The following is a 15,244-nucleotide window of genomic DNA, read 5'->3' as shown; positions in this document are numbered from 1 at the left end:
TTTCTCTGGGCCTCAATTTATTCATCTGCAAAATCATCCTTCCCATTAGGGTTGTGATAAATATTCGATAAGATAGCATATTTAGAGCAGCCAGCATAATGACCAGCTTTGTTAACTGTTAGTTTTCTTCCTAGCTAAGAAAACAGCAAATACAAGCTTTTTTTTTTTTTGTACCAGGGATTGAACCCAGGAGTGCCTAACCACTGAGCCACATCTCCAGCCCTTTTTATATTTTCTTTTGAGACAGGATATCACTGAGTTGCTTAGGGCCTTGCTAAGTTGCTGAGGCTGGCTTTGAACTTGTGATCCTCCTGCCTCAGCCTCCCGAGCTGAGGAATTACAGGCCAACACACCGGGCCAAACACAAACTTTCTGCAGGTGAATGCATTGTGGTTTTAATTGGCAAGCAGGAGGCAGTGGTAACACTAGTAAGTGAGTAAGCTCTATTAAGTAAAAAACAAAAAGTCATTTTCTTAAAACACGGAAACAATGTCCTCAGTCTTTGATTATTCTAGAGTTATTACTCTGTTGTCCCAGGTTCTTGCCCATTTCAGGCTTTTTTTTTTTTTTCATCCCTACATTTTTCTGGATATCCTCAATGAACATATATTACTATTATGATAAGAAAAGACAAATTTTAGTGTTGGTTTGCAGGCTGCAGGCATAGCTCAGTGGCAAGCACTTGCCTAGCATGCATAATAGGCCCTGGGTTCAATTCCCAGCATTGAAAAAAAAACAAAAACAAAACTTTGTCAGTTTGCTGCACATGAAATTTAAAACATGCCACTTGAAGGAATTCTGAGTGATAAGATAAGAATTGAGATTATCTGAGCTTGAATAAGAGCCTGATATGTTATCAATGACATGTGCAATCAATCACTCCTTTTCCTTGGTGAGGAACCTTTTGGTCCTTTTACTGCCCATCAGCACTTTTACTGTTCTGGGAAGACTAGGAAAACAAAAGATGAAAGTCAAGTCAATGAACTCTTCTATTTGTATTAAGGCTGGTAAAACATTTGGTGGGAACAAAGCTTGAAATTCTGGGTGGAAGTCAAGCTGCAGAAGTCCCTACTGGTTTTAATAATGGTTGGTCACCACAGAGTTGATTATACCTAAGTCAATTCTACCAAGCCTCAACATGCCAGTGTCCTCCTGAGTCACTATTCCAATTTCATAACCAACCATGTACGTGATGGCACACTGCACAGGCCATGGGGCCATACATCTCCTGGAAGATACAACTGCTGTGCTTATGGAAGACTTTGCCTTCTGTCCCTCAGCTTCTTTCATCTCCCAACAAAAGACCAAGGCTCAAGAGGGTAGATGCCTCAAGGTTGCAAAGCTTGTATGTGGTGAGAATAGACTGGACTGCACGACAGGCCTACCTCACACAGGGGTACAGCAGTTCCTACATTCTATGGCCTTGGGCAGAATGCTTTCATGTTATATACAGTCTTGTTCTGATGAATGGAGGTTATCTGGGCAGGCAGAACTGGTCTATCAAGTCAGAAGGAAGCTGAGAATGAAGAGCAGAGTAAGGACATGCAGCCAGGCCCAAGCACAAGAGTTAAGTATAGGGACACAGCTCTCTAAACACCACCTGACCACAGTCTCCTAACTTTAATATCCCCAAACTTTGCAGCCCAGCTCCTTCTTCATGAACACAAACTTCTGGGGTTGATTGGAAACCAGGTAGCACATAGAAGCTGTGTACAAATGACAAATGATTTTCTTTCAAATGTTAAGCAAGCCCTGCTATGCAAGAATAAGAAGCAGAAAGGAGCATTTTATATGAAGATGCCATAAGTGGACACCAGGTTTATGAGGAACTCAACAATTTGAATGGCAGTTAATTTCCGTTGTACAAAAGTGGAACAGGGTCCTTGAGGAGACTGTGTTGTTTCCACACCAAGTTCCTATTAAACTCTCCAAGGTACCAACTGTGGCTGCCCCTTATGGGGCTTCCTTCTTGTGCTTAACTGTTAAAACCATGCTACTCAAGAGACTGAATTTCAAATTCAAGGCCAGACCAGGCAACTTAGCAAGAACCTGTCTTAAAGCAAAAAGGGCTGGGGATGTAGCTCAGTAGTAGAGTACTTGCCTAGCATGGCGAGGCCCTGGGTTCAATCCCCAGTGCCATAAACAAGCAAACAACACACACACACAGAAGTTCTAGGACTCAATGCTCACCAACTTGCTGGTCACAGAGCTCACAGGCCTCAGCCCCTCAGGCTTCCTCCACCAGTTTAGCTGTTTGAAGACAGCAGCCATCTAATTTGACATTCAATATGGTAGCCTCTAAGGCCAAGGGACCTCTGAGCTCTTGAAATGGAGCTAGTGAAAGGAAGTGAATTTTTAATTTTATTTAATTTAAAGTAGCCTAGTGGATATAGTATGAGGCAATGTAGTTATAGACTGTTTGCAGGTACTAACAGATATTTATGAAAATGAATGCATACTAAATAGTGTATTATGACTTGCTTTTTTCCCCACTTAATATAACATGGCTCTCTCTCCATATTAGTGCTTTTGAAGATTGTTATTTTTAATGTCTATATCTGTGCTGTCCAGTATACTAGTCATAAGCAATATATGGTTATCAAGTACCTGAAATGTGATTACTTCTGGTTGAAATATACTATAATTATAAAATACACATTACATTTTTAAAAAACTTTGACAAAATGAATGTGAATATAGCATCAATTTTATATTGATTTCATGTTGAAATAATATTTTGGATATACTGAATTAAACAGAATATATTAAATTAATTTCATTTTACTTTTTAAATGTGACTACTAGAAAATGCAAATAATATATATGGTTCACAATACCTCTTCACTGGACAGTGATTCTCTAAGGCCGCCACTGTGTGTGATGAATGAACTCCATTCCTATGCAGCCAAGCTGGGAGAATTTAGAAGGCAGCCACCCAAACCATTGTCTGACTCTGTGAGTCAGGGAACACCTCCACCTTGTCTTCTCCTGGGAGTAGGCATCATAGAGCCATTGAACAGGTCCATCAATCTGCAGACCCTGATAACAAATCACTTTGGATGGCTCACAACTTGTATTTTGATTCAAAGTTCACGAGTATAGCATGAACCTTCATCTGCCACTCCCAGCCCTAAGATCTTGAGCAAGTTATCCTTTCTGTACTTTATTTTCTTCAACTGAAAAACAGGGATAATAACAAAACCCAACTCAGAATTGGTATGAGGATCAAATGAAAATCTAAAAAGTCTGACAGTTTCTTACCAAGTTAAACATGTACTTAGCATGTCACCCAGAAACTCCATTTCCAGGTATTTACTTGGGAGAAATGAAAGTTTATGTCCACATGAAGACTTTACCCAAATGTTCATGGCAGCTCTATTCATAATTGTCCCCAACTAGAAACAACCCAAATGTCTACCAATGGATAAATGTCCATTCCACTGTAGTCCATCCCCCCCCAAAATGGAATACTACTTAGCAATAAAAAGAAACATGGATTGGCCTGGGACTGTAGCTCAGTGGCAGAGCGCTTGCCTAGCATGCATGAGGCACCGGGTTTGATCCTCAGCACCACATAAAAATAAACAAATAAAATAAAGGCATTCTATCCATCTATAACTACAAAAAAATTTAGAAAGAAAGAAACATGGAGTTAGGTGTAGGGGTGCTTGCTTATAGTCCAGCTACTTGGGAGGCAGAGGCTGAAGATGGCTTGAGTCTGAGAGTTCAGGGCAAGACTGGGCAACATAGCAAGATCCTGTCCCTCAATCAATCAAACACAAAAACGTACAATATCTTGGAAGAATCTCATAGCTTTATGCTAATTAAAATAAGCCAGACACCAATGATTACATCCTTTAAGATTTCGTTTACTGATGACATTTTAGCAAAGATGAAACAATAGCAATAAAAAGCAGAGTAATAGTTGCCAAGGACCAGAGGAAAGGTACTGACTGCAAAATGATACCCAGAAAATATGTGCAGTTGAGCAAAATGTTACACAATAGGTATATACTTGTCAAAATTTATCAAACTATACACTAAAACTAATAAATTTTATTACATGTAAATTATACTTTGTATTAGTCGTCTTTGAATTGCTATGACAAAATACCTGGGAAAAACAACTTAAAGGAATAGATTCTTTTAGCTCATGGTTTCAGAAGTTTCAGTCTATGTTTGGCTGGCTCCATTATTTTGGATCTGAGGTGAGGTAGAACATCATGGAAGAAGGGTATGACAGGAAAAATTTGCTCACCTCATGACAGCCAGAAAATCAGAGAGAGAGAGAAGGAAGAAGGGGCCCCTGAGACCTACTTCCTCCAACTAGGCCTTACCTCCTACAGTTTGTACCACCTCATAATAATGCTATAAAAATATTAATCCATCCATGGACTAATCCATTGATGAGGTCAAAGCCCTCATGATCCGATCACTTCCTAAAAGCCACACTTCTGAACATTGCTGCACTGGGGACCAAGCCTTTAATACGTCAGACTCTGGGGAACACAACAGATTCAAACCATAACATACTTCAATGAGGCTGACCCAAAAGAGAGAAATAGAGGGAGCGAAAATTAGACTATTGTAACTAGGGCTTGGCACAATAGTAAGAGTTTAAACAATGTTCGCTGTTAGGACAAGTGGCACTCTTTTTTCAGTATTACTCAAAATGTCTAAAGCCAAACTTGGACTCATCATGTTCCTTGCAAGACCAGTTACCATCTTAGTGCCTCTGTGCCCCTCGTGGTCTCTACTTGGCACTTTTCTTCTCTCCCTTCCTTCTCTTTCTCTTGCCATGAACCTGAGATGTGGTCTTTCTAACTCCAGGGCTTCATTATCAGAAGGGACTCTCCTCTTCCCTTCCTCCATCCTTCTAGCCACACCCTATACACCAGCAACAAAGAGCTGTTTAAAACTCTACTTTCACATGCCACACACCTGCTCAACACCCCTCATTGCTGTTTGGGTCCCCTTAGCCTGGCATCCAAGAGGCCCCACAATTGGCCATACTTGCCCTTTTTTCATCTTTTACCCTAGACTAGAATTTTGTAAAATAAACCCTTTTAAAATGAATGAACAAACACAGACAGGGACCAAGTCTATCCTGTTTAGACCTTCATCCCAAGTACTGAATGCCTAGAACCCAAGGCATACTCCCAGCATGTTCTGGAAAATCCCAGTTCTGCTGCATAAGAACAAGCCAAACGTGGAAGGAAATAAGAGACTGAAGAAAGAGGCCAACAGAGCTAAGATTGCATGAAGTGTAATTTATTAGGCACTTATGGACAGAAGTATGTCTTTGGCAGCAGCAAAACAGGAGGATTCCATACCCAAGGCAGGAAGGAGGTGTTTATATATGTAGCTAGATGAAGGTGGGCTGTGGCCAAATGGAAGATCCCTGGCCTTTATCAAAAACTCTTTAAAAAGCTGTAATCCCAGTGACTCAAGAGGCTGAGGCAGGAAGTCTGCAAGTTTAAGGCCAGCCTAGGCAGTTTAACAAGATCTTGTCTCAATATTTAAAAAAAGAAAAAGGACTGGGGATGTAGCTCAGTGGTGGAGCACCCCTGGATTCAATCCCCCATACCATATTAAAAAAAGAAAAGAAACTATTAACATAGGGCTGGGAAGGTGGCTGAGTGGTAAAGAGCTTGCCTTAGCATGCACAAAGCCTTGGGCTTGATCTCCAGCATTGTAAAAAAAAAAAAAAAAAAAAAAAGAAGAAAGAAAGAAACAAACAAACCTACTAAGATGCCCAAGGTCAGTTAAGAAAGTCTGTGAGTCAGTGGTCAGTCAGCATAGCTAACTATCTCAACAACTTTGTCCTATAGGGTTTGGGACAAGTGCCAGGGTTACCTGGCAGGCAAAATGGCAGTTATAACCAAGATGACTGTAGTCCTGTCAAACTGGATCCCACACAGCAGTGTCTGCTGAAGGAGCTCCTGAAGTCTACAAATACAACCTTGGCTGCAAAGAACAGAATCATTATTCTTCAGTGTTTTTACACTGAGATCCTTCTGGTGAGTTAGTGAATGATGACAAGTACCACTCCTTTTTAGTATCATTCAAAATGTCTAAAGCCAAACTTTAAAGTTTAGAATAGTGTAAACCAGTAGAGGCTTTGCTAGATGTTTCAGGATTGCTGTCTTCTCTGAAATGTCTTCTCTGAAATAGCCTTTCCTCATTTCCTAAGCCTTGGGAGGACCTCACCCTTTCCCTCTCCCATATGCCCCCCTCACTCTCCCAGGCAGAGCAGCCCTCTCAGTGTCTTACTTGGCCTTTGGTTTATGTGTTCGCTACCTCCACCAGGATGTCAGCCTCCTGCCTCATTCATCTTGATACACAGCACAGTGCCTGGCACCCAGAAGATTCTTGTTTTTGTAAATGTTCCAGAGGTCCAATGTATATGCACCCATGTTGGAACCCCTCCAGGGGTGAAGAAAAGCCAGGAGGGGAAGAGCAGAAACAGGCTAGGAGCTGCCTAGCTTCAGACCAGGCCCCTGGCACCTCACAGCCGCCCACTTGTCCCTTCCACTGCCTCTGAACACTGACAGCCAACTCTGCCTCCAGGCAGGAGAGTAAGGAGACTGTGCTGCATCTCTAGGAGCCTGGCTGTCAAAACGTGTTCCTCCAGGGTAAACAGGTAAAGGCAGGTGGTGGGGGTGGGGGTAGGAGTAGGGTGGGTAGTTGTTCTTTGAGATGTGACTGATCTTTTTTGCCATTTACTAGCAAAGTAGTCACAGGTGATAGTAAGACAAACTTTTAAAAAATTTAACTTCCCCTTTTCCACTCAACATACTTGAGTGCCAAAAAATGCACAAGACACTGAGCCAGTGCCCTGACATGTACAGAGGTAACCGTAGACATGGGCTAGCCTCTCTTCGAATGTTCCAGCTATATGAGCCTATTAATCAGCAACCCTAACATACTCTTACCATCCCGCCTTACAGATGGACAAACTGAGGCTGGAGGGATTAAGCAATATGTCCAAAGTCATTCTGCCTCTCTCCTCATGTTATTTACAGTTTGCACCTGTGGAGGGGGGCATAAATAGAAAACAGGGTAGTAAGAAATAATAGGTATATAAAATGCATGTGTCTATAGAGAGGAAATTTGAGGAAGGAAAATTATGTGTGACTTGATAGGTTAAGAGGTGAAGTAGCAAGACCCAGGAAGGGTGTCCTGAGTTGTATCTTGAATACCTGCATTCATTCAATGACTTCATTTATTCAACATATATTTGTGTTGGATGCTTATTATCCATGTGCCAGGGACTGTTTTAGTTTAAAATTAAATGAAAATAGCAATATGTAAACAAGAAAGGCTGGACTTAGAGTAAAAAAATAACCTTCAAGAGAAAAACATGGAGAGAGGCAGAACGAACTGCCCATGCCCTTTCCCATGGGAAGGGGGAGGGAAGACCTCCAGAGGCACCTCTCTACCCTCAGCAGTAACCTCAGAGCCACCAGAGGAGGGACAGTTCACCACTGCAAGCCTATAGCCAACTCCAGTGCCATCAGAGAGCATGAGCTTCAGAAGTGTCTGCAGAATCCAAGAGGACAACTAGTGAACTTGATCTACAGGGTCACATAGGAATGCTTAGGGCCTGGCGAGGGGCGTCCCAGCTACTCCAGGTACTCTGGTGGGCCAGTGGGCTGCGTGCTGGCCAGACCGTGAGCCTCACACTAGAGGTCGGTGTGAGCGGGCCCACTTCCAGTTTCATTTCCCTTGGCTTGGGCAAAGAGGAAAAGTGTGTAGGGCTAAAGTGCAATGTGTCCCCTGGGGGAGGGTAGACTCACGAGGAAAAAGGCACTGCATGAACAAGATTGTTTCCCCTTTCACCTCTACAAGTGTTTTGTTTTGTGCTTAACCATTGAGCCACATCCCCAGCCCTTTTTATTTTTTACTTACAGACAGGGTCTCACTGAGTTAAGTTGCTTAGGGCCTTGCTAAGTTGCTAAGGCTGGCTTTGAACTTGCGATAATCAATCCTCCTGCCACAGCCTCCTAAGCCTCTGGGATTACAGGCATGCACCACTGTACCCAGCTCTATGAGTGTTTCTTAGACATTTCGAGATCCAGTATTCTCCTATAACCAATACTCCATTCATTCCCTCCCCTACCCGCAGAAGAAAGCCTCAAATGAAAAAATAAGTAGAGATGACCTATTGCTGATGAGCCACATCAAAGAAATGTGGGCAGACTTGTTTAAATATTATAAACAGAGGTGCTATGACAAGCAGGTGGAGCAAGGAGAGGGCACACACACCCTGTTTCTAGTCCAGAGCCCTTTGCCCTCTCCAGGGCCACTGTAGAAGTCACCAGAGCACACACACTGAAATGAACCAAGCAAGCTGCAAACTAAAGCAATTTGTTTTTTGCCCACAGGACATAATCCATCTATTGTTCTAAGTATATTGTGGTTTCCTTTCTTCCTCTTTTTCCGGTGATACTGGAAATTTGGAAATTGAACCTGGGACGCTCCACTTCTAAGTTGAGTAACATCCTCTTCCCTAGGCTCCCCATCCTTTTATTTATTTGTTTTATTTATTTATTTATTTTTTAATTTTGAGATAGGGTCTACTAAATTGCTGCAACTAGCCTCAAACAAATCCTCCTGCTCCAGTCTCCCAAGTAATTGGGATTACAGGCATGTGCCACTGTACCCAGCTGGTTTTCTTTTCTTTCTTTTTTTTTTTCCCTCAGTGCTGGGGACTGAATTCAGGGCCTCACACAAGCTCACCAAGCACTCTACCACTGAGCTACATCCCCAGCCCCAGTGGATTTTCCTAAAGTAGGGTACGTGTGGTAGTTAGCAGAATACCTTTTTTTTTTTTTTTTTTTTTTTTTGGTGCACGCACCTCACCAACTAAAATAAGTTAATTCTCCAAGTTCACAGTTTTTTAAAAATTTCTAACTGTGATGCTTACCCTAAGATCCATAGGTTGGTGAGGTTCTGAGAAGGTATACAGACAGATGTGTGTTTATGGAGAGCAGTTGTCCCTCTGATGAGATTCTTAAAGGAGTTGGACTCAAAGAGTTGAAGAACTTGTTTTGAGATTATATTTTGAGTCTAATTAACATCTTGGAAGGTTATAAAATTTTCCAGGGTGATGGCTGAGGGGTGCTGGGCTTCTTTGGGGATAATGAAAATGTTCTGAGATTGTGGTGATCTATAGCTCTGTTAAATATACTAAAAGCTACTGAATTGTACACTTTGGGTGGATTGTATGGTACATGAATCAGAAAGCTAGTACCAAAAACAAAACAAACACTTTTCCCAGAAGACTCTTGTTACTGCATACATTCCCCAACTTAACAGATAGCTATACTAATAATTAGAAAAGCACCCTCTTAGCCACCAAGAAATAATTACTTAATTATTTGAAGACATCAAAGGCATTTAGGACTTCCTTTAGCTTTCAACTATGCTCTTTCAGGAGGCAGGAGGAAATACTTGATATCTTAATCTTCAGCTAGAAATGGCCAGACTTCCCCCAAGAATGGTCATCAGCAAGGTCAGCCAGAGACTACATGGTCAGTCTCCACAAATGCTTCCCCTCCTGAGGTCTAGGTATTTTCCTGAGATAAAGCACTTGTCCCCTAGGACCAGTCAAGTTTCAAAAGGCAAGTGAAGGTTCATTGTCCTCTCCTTTGAAGAGATGTCATATCTTTGTCTCTCCCACTATGTGCCTGGTGCTCACAAAAGAAGTCACTAAGAATGACTTTCAGATTAGGAGAAAAACCATGGAGTTTATTACTCCCTCCCCCATATCCCCCTAACACTTCAGCATTTATGACTTCCAAAACAATCTTCAGGTGCAGCTCCCCCTTTCCCAGGATGCCCAAAGTGGAAACATAAAGAGCTTCAGCCTGCAAGGTGGCGCATGCCTGTAACCCCAGCAGCTTGGGAGGCTGAGACTGGAGTTCAAAGCCAGCCTTAGCAACTGATCTGGAGTTCAAACCAACCTCAGCAACTTATCCAGGCCCTAAGCAACTCAACAAGATCCTGTTTCAAAATAAAATATTTTAAAAGGGCTGGGGAGGGGCTGGAGTGGTGGCTCAGTGGTAGAGTGCACGCATAGCATGCATGAGGCACTGGGTTCGATCCTTGGCACCACATAAAAACAAGCTAATGTATCCACCTAAAACTAAAGATACATAAATAAATAAATAAATAAATATTTTTAAAAAAAAATAAATAAATAAAAGGGCTGGGGATTTGGCTCAGTGGTTAAATGCCCCTGGGTTCAATCCCTTTTACCAAATAAATAAATAAATAGCTTAATTTCATATGAGGCCACTCAAAAATCTCTCAAAGCTTGAGCTGAGCATTTGTTTTACTTGCTTCAAATGAACCCATTTAAACCTTACCAATAATTTATATATTGAACAATCACAATCCATATGGAAGGCATGGCTATTTCTGCAGCTGGAAGGTAGACAAAACACGTTAACTATCTTTTCATCTAAAATAAATTCCAGCCCCAGAATCCTACATTTCCTCCTAGTAACTACAGCAAGTTTCTTATTTGTATTTCTATTATAGGAAAACTTTCTTATGGGATAATCTTCAAAAGAGATGATATATGAGGACTGAGTATCACCAGCCCCTAAATCAGGCGGCAAAACACTGACTTCTTCAAAAGAAAGCAATTACTTATGATCTCTAAATGAACTAATTACCAGTCTCTAAAAGTTTTTAACTAGGGCTTTCTGACTGCATTCATTAAGGTTTCTAGGACAACTAGGCCAAAATACATAACCAGTATGAGTGATTAGAGTCCCAGAAAATAACTGCTATTATTACCTTAGAATAATGGGTAGAAGTGTTGCCAAGTTAGCTGCCATATAGTCTGCAATAGTCTATGCAATCATCTTCAAAGAAAAAAAATCTAAATTGTTCAGTATAACAAGGAATTCTAAAGGAACTGCCCAAAAGGAAGCCCAGATAGATTCTGATACTGAGTTTTGGGTTATCCTAATATTTCAGGCTCTGAAGAAAATGATACCATTTAATTTGGCATCATTTTCGAATAGGTATTTTGGTGCTATATGAATAAAGCTTAAAAGACAATTTCAAAGAAGGGTCACCAATTAAGAAGCCAAACCGCAAAAAAACAAGTCATAAAAAGAATTCCAAATCCACCTGTGTTATGACAGGCAAAGATCCTGGTTCACTTGTATACACCTTGGAAAACAAAAGACCTCCAAATCTTGCCAGTGGCACAGGCCTATAACCCCAACAGCTTGGGAGGCTGAGACAGGAGATCGTTGAGTTCAAAGCCAGCCTCAGCAAAAGGCAAGGCACTAAACAACTCATTGAGACCCTGTTCTAAATAAAATACAAAATAGGACTGGGGATGTGGCTCAGTGGTTGAGTGGCCATGAGTTCAATCCCTGGTACCAAAAAAAGAAAAAAAAAGACCTCCAAATCTGATAGAACAAAAACTCCATAAGAGCAGGTCTATTTCACAGGCCGATTCTCTCTGTTGAATGAATGTTGTTGCATAAATAAACCATGAAGAAATAGTTTCGCAAAAATCAAAAGTTCAAGGACAGATCCATTTCATAAAGATTTTTAACGTGTAATATTATCTTTTCCACGGATTTAAAAACATGTTCTGTTATGCCTCAAATATCCCTAAAATTATCTTTTGTTTCTCAAGAACAAAATGCACCCAATGCAGAGTAAATGGGCCCTGATCCAGATGAACCTCACAGAAGAATATTTAAAGAGAAGAAAACTGAGATGAAAAGCTATCCACATTGTGGAGTGCCAACCAGCAAAAAGCCGATCTGCACATTTGATAACAATCCTCTCCAGAACTGTCAGTTTCCTTTGGTTTCTATTTCAGTGAGGTTAGCATTTTTTGAGGCTATTGACTTAAGTTTTCCCTTTCATGTAGCTAAGAATTCTTATTTCCCTTGTCTTCTCTTATTTCTCCCAAACTTTCTCCTAACTCACCCATATAGCTTTTAACCAGAATTCCTTTTTTTAGAAAACCTTCCCCCTTCTTCTGACTCCAGACAGAAAGCATCCTGTCCCCAAACACTGGCCTTTCTGGTTTTATGGAAGCTTCATTTTCTTGCAGAAGAAGCCTAGTCTATTTCTTATAGCTAAATTCACTGTGCGCCATAAAAAAGAAAATAAAATCATTCAGGCACTGAATCACCTATCAACACGCACTTGGTCAGTTGCTCAACCCAATGTGCTTTTTCTGGTAGTGACCTTGTGTTCCCTTCATCCTTCTGGTGTCTGTATTTTCCCCAGAGAATTTTTCCCTCCCAAGTTCATAAATCCTACATCAGATGTGCTCTAAAATTTTCAGTTAGAAATTGTTTCCTAAGGCAAAACAAGATTGCGAGATGAAAGGAACTATGGCCAGAAAGGAGCTTACTTGGAATAATGTACTCTAAAGTGTTTAACTCTTTGCACATACATTATCAGAGAATGAAGAGATGAAAAAAGGGAGGAAGGCACTTTACAAATACTTCAAGAAGATTATTTCATTTGATCTTCCCACCATAGTCAAGGGCAGCTATGTATTGCTCTCATGACAAAACTAATCACCAAAAATGTTTCAGTGAGTCGGATGCGGTGGCACTCGCCTGTCATCCCTGCGATTCTGGAGGCCTAGACAGGAGGATCACAAGTTCAAAGCCAGCCTCAGCAACTTAGTGAAGCCCTAAGCAACTTAGGGAGACTCTGTTTCAAAATAAAAAATAAAAATAACTAGGGATGTGACTCAGTGGTCAAGAACCCCTGGAATTCAATCTCAGGTACAAAAAAAAAAATTTTTTTTTTCAGTGATTTGCCCAACCAATGTCACATGACTAGCAAGTATCATCCCAGCATCCCAGACCTGTACTAAGGTCTTGCCTCTCCCAACCCAAAGAATGTTCACTACTATATATTCCCTCATATATTTCTATCTATGGCCAAGGAGCAATTTCCTAGAGATTCAGTATTTGAAAGAGAAGTTAGACCTCTGACCTTTGAGACATATCTCCCTTCAGCTAACAAGGTGGAAAGCCATTTTCACTCTTTCCAGAAAGCATTGCTTTTCTCTTTTACATACCACTTTTAACTACTGCTTCTTTCCCAATAATTTCCAACTATTCTTGTTTTAAAGGGACTTACTCATAAGACACTAATAGTCCAAAAAGTTTGCATCAGCATATGATTTTCTCAATAAAGTTGAGAGCTGATGCAACATTTTTTAGTCTCAAACTTTATAGCTAAAATGACAAGAACACAGAATAGTCAAAAATTACGCAAGACAATGCTACTTTTTTCTTTTTTAAACTCTACAACATCTGCCTCTATGGGTCTCCTGTGAGTCATTGTCTTTTGTGTTCAGTCATAATTACAAGAACTGCCATTTTCTACCCTAAATTATTTTGTCTTTTAAAGAAAAACTCTGCAATAAAAATGGGGAAAAAATTTTTTTCAATGCCTGGCTAAAGTACTAACTTCTATGTTAACAATTTACACAAATAGGAATAGGCAAGTAAGGTTGCAACTCATTTATTTATTCATTAAAAAGAAAAAACTCACATGTGAAATCCTATCTACATACCAGGGGCTGGGAGTCCAAAGTGAAAAAGAATTGTCCCTCTTACAGCCTGGTGGAAAAGAAAAGCAGTAATCACTGAATAAAATGATGATGTGATGGTGAGCACATAGGGCAGTGCCATCAAGAAATGCTTTCATAGGTGGGGCAGTGGCACCCGCCTATAATCCAATGACTCAGGAGGCTGAGGCAGTGGGATAGAGTTCAAAGCCAGCCTCAGCAACAACGAGGTACTAAGCAACTCAGTGAGACCTTTCTCTAAATAAAATATAAAAACAGGCTGGGGATGTGGCTCAGTGGTTGAGTGCCCCTGGGTTCAATCCTGGGTACCAAAAAAAGAAAAAAGAAAAAGAAATGCTTCCTGAAGGAAGTGGTCAATGAGCATTTACAAGCATCTCTTTATTTTTAGTATAAAATAGACTTCAAAGACTCAACTCTATTGAGAGGCTATAAGATTTATTTGCCAATAGTCAAGTCAGAAATGTAATTGAAGAGCAGAATTATTACTGTGACCCTGCCCTAAATTTCAACCCTCAATACTCCCTTACACCAAGTTACAAGTTTCACATATCCAATTGTCTATGGTGCCTGTCCACATGGCTGGAGAATAGAATTAAAGATAAGCACAATGAAATAAAATGCACTTTTTTAAAAATTTTTTTATATATTTATTTATTTTTTTTTTAGTTGTTGTAGTTGGAAACAATACCTTTATTTTGTTTATTTATTTTTATGTGGTGCTGGGGTTCGAACCAGGGCCCTGCACATGCTAGGTGAGTGCTCTACTGCTGAGCCACAACCCCAGCCCCAATAAAATGCACTTTTTAGAAAGATAATCATTTTTCCAAACTGGAAATGAACTCTTTGAACAATCCAAGGCCTACAAAGCATGGCTGTCGGAAGAGGAAACTGAGGTTCAAAAAAGTCCCACTTTAATACGAGAGAAATGAAAGGTCTCTTTGAACACCAGAAGAGCTTTGAACAAAAAGAGAAACAGAAGGCTATTGTGGGGCTTTAGCCTCCAGATGATGAACCTCCAAACACACTGCAATAGTAAACAACAAGCCTCTGAGCTGGAATCTGATTTGGTGGCCTGACAAAACATTACAATTTATAGAATCTGTCTCTCCCCATTCATTATTTCCCAAGGTCCCGCTGGCAGGCAACAACTCCCGAGGTTTTTTTGCTGGTACCTGGGTTTATTGCTTGTAAATCATAATTCATAGTATGACTTTTAAAAAAAAAAAAAGGCACAGGCAAATGAATACAACCATGGCTTTAAAGCCCCATAAAAGACAGTATATGTAACAGAAATGAACAGTGCCTGGGTTTACTACGAGGATCTTACTCTTTCATGCAACTCCAGAGCATCTTAAATGCAAATGAATTCTACCATTGCCCACTGCCCAGTAGGTCCGAGGAGGGAAGGAGCACGTTCCTACACCTGCCTCCGCAGGACCCCTGACTGCTTCCCTCACCATTTCCCTGGCCAAGGCCAAGCAGCTGACCTGGACCTGGGGCTGAGGACCCCAGCCATTTTCTCTCTGCAGTCCCCTAAGTAGGCTTCAGTCCCCTGAAGTCACACTTCCATTGGGCCCGGCATACCCTCATCCCCACCACCCAGACCCCCGGCTGGAAGGAGGGAACCCAGTGGCCCCGACGAGAAGG

The 15,244-nt window shown here is 41.0% G+C and overlaps 1 protein-coding gene across 3 annotated transcripts in view; it reads right to left on the bottom strand.

The window, feature by feature from the left end:
* The window catches only part of Pxk (PX domain containing serine/threonine kinase like), a 75,254-nt gene that overhangs the window by 59,526 nt on the left and 484 nt on the right, over window positions 1–15,244 (bottom strand). The window lies entirely within an intron of this gene.

This window comes from Marmota flaviventris, chromosome 1 (assembly GCF_047511675.1).
Source record: "Marmota flaviventris isolate mMarFla1 chromosome 1, mMarFla1.hap1, whole genome shotgun sequence".
In the NCBI taxonomy this organism is placed as follows: Eukaryota; Metazoa; Chordata; class Mammalia; order Rodentia; family Sciuridae; genus Marmota; species Marmota flaviventris.
This window is presented reverse-complemented; position numbering and strand designations above follow the sequence as displayed.